General features: G+C 48.4%; 1 long non-coding RNA gene across 1 annotated transcript; it reads right to left on the reverse strand.

Moving 5' to 3' along the window:
* Positions 1-295: 295 nt before the first annotated feature.
* LOC132338041 (uncharacterized) lies at positions 296-1,266 on the reverse strand. Its single transcript, XR_009489344.1, has 3 exons — positions 1,160-1,266; positions 913-1,030; positions 296-394 (listed from the first exon to the last, which is right to left on the reverse strand). It is a non-coding gene; the product is annotated as an uncharacterized LOC132338041 (long non-coding RNA).
* Positions 1,267-11,750: the final 10,484 nt, after the last annotated feature.

Consider the following 11,750-nt stretch of genomic DNA (forward strand, 5'->3'; position numbering starts at 1 on the left):
CCTCCCTGCCATGCCCAGGGACACCCTCCACTGTCCCAGGCTGCTCCCAGCCCCTTCCAGCCTGGCCTGGGACACTGCCAGGGATGGGGCAGCCACAGCTGCTCTGGGAAATCTGTGCCAGGACCTCCCCACCCTCCCAGGGAAGAATTTCTCTCTATCTAAGATAAATTCCCCCTCTTTTAGTCTGAACCCGTTAGTCCCTGTCCTCTCACTACGTTTCCTAAAATAATCCCATCTAATCAAACATCAATAATAATCACACACAAACCAAATAATAATCACACACAAACCAGCATTAGCATTCCAGCTTCTTTTAGGAATGAGGCATTTGGATGCTTGGGATGGAATTCTTGCAGGATCTCCCTATGGCTCTCCCCTTGGTGCTCCAGAAAGCCTGTCAAAGCAAACACAGCTTTTGGATGGACAGCACTGAGGGAAACTTGGCCTCTGCTTCAATACCAGCCTCCAAAATGCAGTTCCCAGGTTGAATAACTTGTTTTTAAAGGCAGCATTCCTCGAGATATTTCTGTGTTTTTTAACAAGTGCATTTGAGGCAAACAGATCTGCAGAGGCAGCAGAGATGAGCCTCCTTCCCTCTGATCCCCCTTGGAGGAGATCTTCCCATTTTAGTGAAAGAGTTCACATCTGCTGCTGACACAGGAAATCTTAGTTTGGGGGATTTATCAGAAAGTTATCCCCCCAAAAAAGTTTAGACTTGATTTATTTCTTTCCATATAACATAACTCCTCTAATTTAGTTCTTGGATTCCCATTTTCAGCTGAAGTTTCATATAGAAAACACCCAAATTATCAACAAGTCCCCTCTTGACCATCGAGATCTTCCATTCAGCCTTCTCCACACCTTGCTCCATGCCCCCAGCAAACCCTGCCCAGCGTCTGACCCCTGTCCCACCTTCCCAACCCAGGAGATTCCTCAGCTGACAGGGCCAAGTGATGCCACTATGATCCCTGTGGGTCCCTTCCAGCTCAGAATATTCTGTAAAATTGTGAGGAGCTTCAGCCTCAGCCACCTGCAGAGGGAAATAAAAAGGAAAATGAATTTTATTCTTTAATAAAGTAATAAAAAAGCAACCTTTTTTTTTTTTTTTTTTTTTTTTTTCAGCCTACAGCATGCAGACACCCCAGATGCCCTTGCATACCTAAAAATCCCTCAGTGCTTCAGTAACTGCTGGTTTGCACTTCTCTTCCTCTGGGCAGCAGTTCTGCCCTGGCTGCAGAGCAGAGCTGGGTTCAGCTGGAGCTGTGCTCTGTCCCAAATCCCAACAGCTGAAGCCAGGCCTAATCCCTGTATAAACAAAGGCCTGGGAGACAAACGTAATTGGGTTCAATTTGTTGTTTGCTTACGTTTTTGATAAGAGCACAGGGATGTTGGCACCCTGCAGAGCACAGCCTCTCCTTGGGGAGCTCCTCCTTGCAGGGAAATTCACTTTTCTGCTCCCCTCAGGGAAACTCTGCTTTTGTGTGCTGGAGCACCCTGCCTCATCCTGCCTCCCAACACCTCCAGGCACTCCTGCTCTTCCAAGGAGCTGGGAACACCCATGGGGCAGTTTGGGGTCAGGAATTATGGTCAGTGGAATCTGTCTGAACCCATGGGAGGTGTAAACACCTAAATCTCAGCTGGCCACCCCAGCAAACATCCCCCAACTAGATCTGAAGGCAAACCAGCATAGTCCATCCCATTCTGCAGTCAGAAGTACCCAAGGAGAGCCAGGGATCAATGGCTGTGGAGCACAATAAAAGTCTGGCTCTCAACTGCAGCTCCTGTTGAGTCAGGTCAGAATTGCACATTACCAGAACTTTGGTTGTTTCATTACAGTTCAGCAAAACACAGGAACAGATGATAAAGTTTGTGACTGTGGCACCACAATTATACTAATAATGATAATAGTAGAGGACGTTCCTTCCCAGAAAGTTTGGAGTCGTGTGAAGCAGCCAGACAGGACTGGAGCAGAGGATTATCCTTATCACTGGTTCCTGTGACTCAGAGGGGCTCACCCAGCAGTCACACACGGACTGCAGCAGGGCTGGGAAGGAGCTCAGCATCCCAATTCCCACACCCATACCTCCCACGTGTCAGGCTTCAGCAGCTCCTCTCCCTACACCTCCCCCACCTCTGGCACCATCCAGGTTGGAGACCAAAGCTATCGTTCAGAGGGAAGAGTCCTGCAGCTACTCACGTTATCATCACATCCTCCAGTTTCATAAATCCCCAAGACTCTTGATGACAAAGTCTGGTTTATGACAACTCCCAGCTCAGACTTCTGAATTTCTGCACACAGGACACTGCAAATTGTTCTACAACACATCATTAAAGTCCTGTGGGAACACTCCAGTGGTTACACCAAAGCTGAAACACCCAACACATTCCAGAAAAGGTGATTTCTTTGAACATAACAAATCCTTGCTACAGGGTGACCTATCCCAGCTCTTGGGTGTATATTCCCAAAAATAACATTGCCAGATTTCCCACATGAGTAACAGCAGGTTGGTAGCACGGAGGGAATGCACATCCTGCCTTACAACGTCTGCCACAGGCTCCAGACTGGCAGAGGGAGGTGTGGGGGGCCCAGTTCCCTGTTCCCAATTCCCAACTCATCTGCCCTCCAAAGCCATGAGGAGCAAACTGCAGAATGTGCAGGTCCTGATGCTCTGGGTGCCACTGGGTAATTTCATTACTTGGGTCTGCTCCGAGCTCAAATCCCACCTAACCATATCCTCACCTGAAAGCTGCTGTTCCTGATAAGTGGAACTCCCAGGATCACAGGATCACCAGGTTGGAAGAGACCTTCAAGATCATTGAGTCCAACCCAGCCCCAACACCTCAACTGAACCTGGCACCCAGTGCCAACTCCAGGCTTTGTTAAACACACCCAGGGATGGGGACTCCACCACCTCCCCGGGCAGAACATTCCAGAACTTTATCACTTTCTGGAAAAAACTTTTCCCTGCTATCCAGCCTGTATTTCCCTTGGCACAGCTGGAGGCTGTGAGCTCTGGTTCTGTCAGTGCTGCTGGAGACAGAGCCCAGCCCCAGCTGAGCACAGGCACCTCTCAGGAGCTGCAGTGATGGGGGCAGCCCTGAGTCTCCTTTTCTCCAGGCTGAGCACCCCCAGCTCTCTCAGTTCCTCACAGGACTTGTGTTCCCAGCCCCTCACCAACCCAGTTGCCTCCTCTGGACCCACTCAAGCCTTTTCTCCTGGAAGGTTCAGGAGGAGGGAGGTTCCCAGTGGAGGCTGCTCCCTGTTGAACTGTCAGAATCATTCCAGGGCTCCAGCACTGGGCACAATTTGCCACTTGGGAATGGCTTTTGTTCCAGAGCCTGAGGACTCCTCACCCCTTCAGCAGTTCAAAGCTCCCAGGGGAGTCCCCAGAGAGGGGAAAGGTGCCAGGGGCACTGCACACCTTTGGTATTCTCCATCACTCCTGATGAGTTCTTGTAAGTCTAAGGAGGGATGAATATGCACATGTTGCTGACTTTGGCACCTGAGTGTGCACATCCAGAACACTTAAAGATAATCCCAGCTTCTACCAGCTCCTCCCAGAGACAGCTGACAGCACGTTAATGTGGAGCCTGAAGGCTTGAGAGCCCTGTTTATACTTCCCAGCACGATACTTGTCTTTTTATTTGCAATACAAAAACCACAAGAGACCCAAGCCTAGGTCAGCTCCAAACCCTCCCAGGCAGAGCTTTCCCTGGCCAGCATTTCTCCCTCCTCTATTTATGCACCTGGTGATTTATGTGCAAACTTTATCCATGACAAATTACATCCAGGGGTTTGTTCCCCACCCAGAAGGGAGGGGGTTTCTCTCCACTGCAACAGCCACCTCAAAAGCTAATCCCATCCTCCAGCAGCACCTCCCTGCCTGGCAGCACTGACACAAGTATTCCCTCTCCTATCATCCACAGCCTCAGGGATTATGAAACACTTTGGGTTTGAGTGGGGTTGGTTTTTTTTCCATGCCTGGCAAAATCTCACTTTATTAAGTTTGCAGTTTTGGCAGCGAACCACCAGCAACTGTTCTGTGTCTGGTTTTCTCCTGCTCACTTGTACCTTTTCACAGCAGCCTCCAGACCGTGCTTCCCAGGGCAGGGAAAGGACCACAGCAGTGCCAACAACCTGCAAGCTGAACACATCCAAGTTTACTCTTCCCCATCCTCATATCTGGTTACCCAGCAGGAAAGACAATTAAATTATCTGGCTGAGGATAAATCACCACAAGTAGCCACAGTTCCCTGACATTGACTTGTTTTCTTCTGTGTCATAGCAAGTACCCGAGTAAACACCAGGCAAAACCCAACATAATTCAAGGATTCCATTCCAAAAGAGATCTGGATCCATCACAATAACTCAGGTCACAGGTGGAGAGTGTCTCTGCACTGACACAGGTTTATTTGCAAGATGTTCACAGAGCAGTTTGATGGGAATCTGGGCACTATTTATGCTGAATTTGCCCCAGATTTTAAACTCTGGATCGATTTAATGGGCTAAACCCTGAGGCAGCACATATTCAATTGATGTGTGATCAGAAAAGCCAAGAGAAGCATGCATGGAAACTTTGGAAATTTTTTGGGTTTGAACAGCTCACCTTTTGCAATGCAAAGCTTAAAATCTCTGCATAGGTCTGCAGGAACATGGATTGGCACAAAGGCTAATTTTAAACTGTCTGAACCAGAAAAAAGCATAATTAGAGGAAGCTGGGAGCCACCTCTGCTTATTGCTGATGGTTACTGAGCTCCCATTCTGTGCTCAGTTCCTTCTCACCCACCAAGAGGAGCAAAAAAATCTCCCACATCATACATGGCACTTTATTTCCAGAGATTCAGAGCACAACTGTGATACAGCAGAAGCAGAAGTGATCCAGCAGCTGTTTCTCCGTGGTACTTTTCCAAAACAAAGCTCATCCTTAAACAACCACCTACGTGGGGAGCACTCATCCTGCTCACCACTTTGGCCAGACACCATCACACATCAGTTCACATCCTACTTCCCCTTTCGAGCAGGAAACACTGAGTTGTCCAGGAATAAGAGAGACCTCAACACCCACATTGTACCACTTTGCCCCCTCCCTGTCTGTGCTCAAGGGTTTCCTGCCTTCCTCTTCTGCAGCCCTTCCCAGCCTGACGAGCTCCTGCTTCAGATGTGCAATGCCAGCTCTTCCACGGCTTATTTCTGCATCATTCCCTTTGGCACAAACACCCCAGATAACTCTGGAGGAACAAGCCCCCCAACATTGGTTTTGACTTGACAAAAGGAGTTATTGTATTTGCTGGGAATGCCCTGACGGAGGCAGGAATGAGGAATCTGACTCCATGTTTTCAGAAGGCTAATTTATAACTTTATAATACTGTATTATATTAAAGAATACTAAACTATACTAAAGAATACAGAAAGGACACTTACTGAATGCTAAAAAGATAATAATGAAAACTCCTGACTCCTTCCAGAGTCTGACACAGCTTGGCCCTGATTGTCCAGAGAGTGAAAACAACTCCCAGCAGAATGCAATGGAACAATCACCTGGGGGTAAGCAATCTCCAAACACATTCCACATGAGCACAGCACAGGAGAAGCAAATGAGATAAGAATTGTTTTCCTTTTCTCTGAGGCTTCTCAGCTTCCCAGGAGGAGATCCTGGGTGAAGGGGTTTTTCAGAGAATGTGAATGGCACAAAGAGTACAACCAACTCAGCCAGGGAGAGCAGGGTATTGCCAGAGCTCCAAGGTACTCCAGCCACTGGGATTTGGGAGGAGGCCATGGGATTTGCTGGTGTCACGCAATGATGAAATAGCTCCTAATCCAACAGTAACTCGGGAGGATGTTAAAGCACAGCTAGTAAATGAGGGCTTTTGAAATCAGCAAGCACACAGAACTCGTATTTAAAAGGGACCTGGCCAGAAAGTGCTCTGGATCGTTAATGTTGACTTTTAATAAGTCTTTGGAACACTGAGGGCTGGAAGAAAGCTCATGTTGTGCCAGAGTTTTAAGAGGATAGAAACAGGATGACCCACATAATTATCCACCTGTGACCCTGACTCTTATCCCAGGTGAAATAATGGAACAGCTGTAAAAGAACTTCATTAATAAAGCATTAAAGGAGAGTAAGAGCAAATGCCAACAGCTTGGGTTTATAGGAAGCAGATTTGTCACTAAGTTGAGAAATTGTTTCGGAGTTGAATATGTTCCTTAAGTTTGCAGGCTGGATGTAAAAGGAGTACAAAGTTTACACAATTTAAAGCCAACTGAGGCCTTACAAAAACCTCAGCCTTTCTATCCCTGCAGAAGGACTACCAAAAGAGTTACAGAATCCCAGCAAGCCAAGAAATCCTGGGGTAAGATGGGCAAGTGACCCCTGGGTCTCTGTGTGCTGCAGGAAGGCACAACTGGAGGAGCCAAGGGAAAGGAAGAGCCACAGCAGGAATTTCAGCAGGAATTTCCCCAGTGTGAAGGGCAGGACATTGTCACTCCCTGCTCTGGATTTCCTTGGCTCAACGCTTCCATGACCAAGAAGCCCACTGGCTTCTAATCAGTTTTGTTTTCAGCACAACCTCAACATGACATTCATAAAAAATTCATTTATGTGAGACCAAATCCACGAGCTGCAGCACAAGGATGAACACTGGGGATGTTTCAGGCACACACCAAAAGCTGTGACACTGAAACAGCAACGAGAACCAGGACAGAGCAACATCCCACTGGTGAGAGACCAGTAAATCCACGGCACGTCAGGAAGGGCTTGGGTTTGTGCCCAAGGGCAAGAAGGGAAATGTGAGGGAAGGAGTTGCTGGTTGTGTCATCTTCCTGAATGAAGCAATGGGTTTTGAGCAGCCAAACTTCCTCATGCTCCAGAGCTCCACATTACCCAGAAGATGCAGCTCAGCACCCCTGCCCTGCCCCGGGCCCAGCAGCAGCCTGGGGGGACAGCTGTGGTGTGACCTTCACGAGCCAGCCGGTTTTCCAGCCCAAAAATCTTCAGCCACAACCCTGTCATCCTGTGAGGCCTGCCAGCTCCGAGTGGGGCAGCAGCAAGTTGAGCAGAAAAGTCATTTTTCACTCCAAAATTGCCAGTGCTGAGCAATGCACTCCCCTCTGCCAGACAGCTGGGGTACCCTGGGCATCCCAGGGACTGAGAGAGGGCCTGGGAGTTATTTCAAAATCCCCCTGATGGTCATTGCAGAGCCCTTATGACTTCATCTCAGTCACTGCCATGCTTTTGAGAGTCAAGAATAACATGAATTTTTCCATATCTGGTGGTTTTTTGGAGGGTGTGAATAAATTCTCATGCTGTGAGTTATTTAGGTATCAGCAAACCCAACCCAGCAGCAGTGAGACCATTGAGCAACACAAAAACCCCGTGGAGGAGATGTGGCAGGCAAGGACTCACCAGCAGGACACATCAGGAGGTCCTGAAAGTCCAGGAAGAATTGCAGATACTCCTCATGGCCATGATAAGTCTACTCAGAGATGTCACCTAAATTCAGAACATGTGGAACACGACTTGACCTTCCCTTGCTGCACTTGGTTTCATCCTCGTACATGAATGTAAAATGCTGAAATGTATGAATGTGAATATAAATGCTGAAATAGCATGAATATAAAAATAGCATGAATATAAAAAATAGCATGAATATAAAATGCTGAAAGACAACAGGCATGTGGCCTTTTGGACCATCACGAATCAAGGAATGCCCCAAAGCCCTCAAAAAATAACTTTTTGGCATGTCAGCAAGCAGAGTGGTGCCACAGTGACTTCCCATCTCCATGCTGTCCCTTCCTAAGGATGTGTCTTGGCAGGAGCTTTAAGCTGAAGGCCAGGAGTTGGAATTGATGATCCTTGTAGGTCCAATTCAGTTCACAGAGTTCTAGGATCATGGAATATCCTGATTCTCATCACTTCTCAGGGCTGGAAGAAGAAAGGAGGGCACAGTGAATGATGGATCCCAAAGTCTGAATGCTTCCTAAAGGCAAAATTCTACCTCTGGCACTGAAGGCTACTCTTCAATGTGTGCTCCTCAGCTGTGCTAAAGCCTCCAAAAAGATGTTGACTTGGTAGAGTGAGCCCAGAGCAGCCCACGGAGATGCTCCAAGGGCTGGAGTCCCTCTGCTCTGGAGCCAGGCTGGGAGAGCTGGGGGTGCTCACCTGGAGAGGAGAAGGCTCCAGGAGAGCTCAGAGCCCCTGCAGGGCCTGAGGGGCTCCAGGAGAGCTGGAGAGGGACTGGGGACAAGGGATGGAGGGACAGGACACAGGGAATGGCTCCCACTGCCAGAGGGCAGGGATGGATGGGAGACTGGGAATTAGGAATTGTTCCCTGGCAGGGTGGGCAGGCCCTGGCACAGGGTGCCCAGAGCAGCTGTGGCTGCCCCTGGATCCCTGGCAGTGCTCAAGGCCAGGCTGGATGGGGCTTGGCTGGACAGGGATAGTGGAAGGTGTCCCTGCCCAAGGCAGGGGGTGGAATAAGATGACCTTGAAGGTCGTTTCTAACACAAACCATTCTGGAATTCCATAATTCTACACAACCCCCCAGAAATCCTCCATTTTATACCCTGGCTTTTTGAATCCTACATGAACAAGTGCAGGAAGAACAGGAGGAGAAGGAGAGACCTCATTTAAAACTGCACAAGGGGAAATTGCAAAAAATTACCTAAACCTTTAGGAACATATTTATATTTTGATTTCAAGTAATATTACTTCCTGGTTTCCAACACATATTCCCTGGGCGTCCCCTATCAAATATCAGGCAGTATTAAATCACTGATCCCTGATCCCCGTAGCTCTCAGAAAAACATCTGTACTAATTTGTTGGTTTTCCTTAACACGAGGGCCAGCTGAACTCCTCCAGGGCCCAGCCAAGTGAGATCGCTGACAGCTGCAGAATAAAAAGTGCAAAGATTTTTCCTTTATTAAAAATAAGGTTCCACACTCCAAGCCCCGAGCCCGTGGTTTGCCAGAGTGATGAAATGACACGCGGCAACCTTGATGCAGCACTGTTGTGGATACAAAACCAGGGCTTTACCTCATGCTGCTCCCCCAGAAAATGACTCTGACAGCACAGCCAAACTGGCACAGGCCAACAAGGTGAGGGGTCTGCTGGGGGGACACAGCCCTGTCCTGCTGGGGGTCTCTGAGTGTCTCAAAGGGACGGAGTTATTCAAGTTCATTGCCCTGGGAGCACTGCAGATCTGGCACCCTGCCCCTCCAAGGATCTCGCTCTGTTTTGGACAAACTTTGCTGCAGCAGCTCAGCACAGAGCAGGGAACAGAGGGGCAGGTAAAGGCAAAATTTGTCCTTGTTGTTGTGATAGATGGGCAATGCCACGGTTGACTCTCTCAATTAAAAGCAAATATCATGGGTATATGCTAGGAGAAATTTTATAGGTTTATAGTTGTGTTTTACCCCCTTGTGTTGTTAGCAGGGGTGCCCTGAGTTTGGGACATTTGGGAGGCTGGGATTGTCACCATGGCAACAGCTGAGCTCCAATCAAGATTTAAGGCAGTGATCTCCACACCTGGGCAGGGAAGGAGGCGTGGATGGACAGAACTTTGGGAGGGGCTAAAGGGTTAAAAGCCAAACCTCCATGGTGTGGATGAGCACATGGTGGGAAGAATCCTCTGCTCCTGGTGCTGTATTGTTTTCTCTATTCAGTCTGCTGTGGTATTTTTTGATAAGGTTTTAATAAACCTTTTATACTTTTGGAAGTGGGCAGCATTTTTCACATTGTGCATAAGGTGAATCAACCCAAATCATCAGGGACTGATGGGAGAAACTCCAAAGCCCCTGAGGGACGAGGCAGCAATGGGTGGGCAGTCCCCAACACTTCCAAGGCTCTTGCACATTAACCTCGTGCCACAGGGGGCAGGGTCTCCTGCAAAAGCACACAGGAATTAATTACAGCTTTCCTTTGGAACCAAGAGCCATTTTGCTAAGAAAAAGCTCCCTTCCAAATCCACAAGTAACAGCACAACCTTGGTTTGCAGTTTTTCTGGTGGGCTCTGTGAGGTGCATGCTCCTCTTCTGCAGACCTCACACCCAGTGTTGACGATGCCTCCATAGCTGTGCTTCCCATTGCTGGGAATTTCATCCAAGTGCAATCCAGCTGCCAGGGAAAGTCCTGCTTGCACAAATACCCCTGGCCACGTGTTCCACCCCAAAGAGTCACCACAGAGCCTGTCAGCACCACGTCTCTGTGGGCCCTGCCTTACCCTGGGCCAGAGCTGGTTTCCCTGCAGGGAATTCTCCCCAGGGACGACCCAGGCAAAGTGCAGAAAATGCCACAAACCCACATCCCTTCTCCTGCAGCCTGGGGTGAATCCCAGCCAGGGGCACTGGTCAGCCCATTGACGGGCTGGATCTGCTTCCAATAAATTTTTATAGCCTGTCAATGGGCTGGATCCTGTGCAATAAAATTGGTGTCATAAAAAAGGTCCTGCAGTGCCAGTGTCTTCCCCCCTTCCCCCTTTTTATTTTAATTTGAGGACATATGGGAGGGGCTGATTTGGAAGCCAAGTTCATAATATTTTTTTGGGGGGGTGAAGGAGGGGGGAAATGACTTTAAATTACAATGGGAATTTTCAGAGCCTCCTTCTGGGGAAAGCAGCCATTTTCAAAAGTGACTTCATTTCCAGAGCTGGCTTCCCTCCCAGTATTTGAACAAGCAAGCAAAGAAGAGTTCAGAAAGTAAATGGGTTTCAAAGTTTGGCTTGATTGGTTTCAAATTTAACAGCCCTAAACCAGACTTTAGAATTCCAGGCAAATTTTTGGCTGGTTTACTTTATCAGGCTGCCAATCCTGAACCTCAGCTCACTGGGCAGAGCTGACCCTGCACAGCACTGCCTGCAGGAGACAGCTTCAACACAAAGCTGGCACAGACAGGGAACCTGGGCAACCTCAGTGGCACATCTGCAGGTTTCACACCACAAGGCAAGTCCAAAAGTGTGGATTGTCACCGGGGTTAAAAGGTTTTGCACCCCTTCCCTGGGATGCACTTTTGTGGCAGTGGTTAAGGGCGTGTTCAGTCATCTGAAACCCCTTCCCAGTCCCTGGAGCTGGTGACATGGGGAGCAAGGGGACATTCAAGAGCAATTCACACTCCAGTAAAGCACCAGCTGGAGACACTGGGACCAAGGAGGGCAGTATCAGCCTCTTTATTCCCTGCTTTAGGACGCAGATAACATTGTTCTGTTAATGAGAACATCAGGAGGATAAATCGGCTCCAAGATTCGAGTACATCGATATTATCATGCTTTCTAGACATAGCAGGGCTGAAATTGGGTGGGTTCGGTGGAAGGCTAAGCCTGGGCTGCTTAGGGTGAAGGCTGAATAGAAGCTTAGACGGAGGTAGGACACAAAGAAAGTTCTAGGGTAGGAGCTATAATTTGTTGAGTCGAAATCTTGATCCAAGATCTCGGGATCTACAGCCCAATTCCCAATCCCACTGAGGGCTGTTTAGGGCAGCCCTAAGTGCCTGTTTAGGACACTTTTCACCCATTACAGCTGCCTGGTTATCAGGAAAAGCTTTCCCTGCAAGGAGCAGGGCATTTGTAAAGCTGTGAGTAAGCAGGAGGGACTTTACCTGCTCGGGCTGTCAGTCACCCTGTTAGAGATACACATTATAATATTGGCTTTTTGCAAAGATTAAAATGGATTCTGTATGTGGGTGTTAAAGTAACTCTGTTCTAAAGATATAGTTTTATTTCTGTTGTTAATTAAGCTCAGTGAAATAGCTGCTTGTGT

This window comes from Haemorhous mexicanus, chromosome 24 (assembly GCF_027477595.1).
Source record: "Haemorhous mexicanus isolate bHaeMex1 chromosome 24, bHaeMex1.pri, whole genome shotgun sequence".
Lineage (NCBI taxonomy): Eukaryota > Metazoa > Chordata > Aves > Passeriformes > Fringillidae > Haemorhous > Haemorhous mexicanus.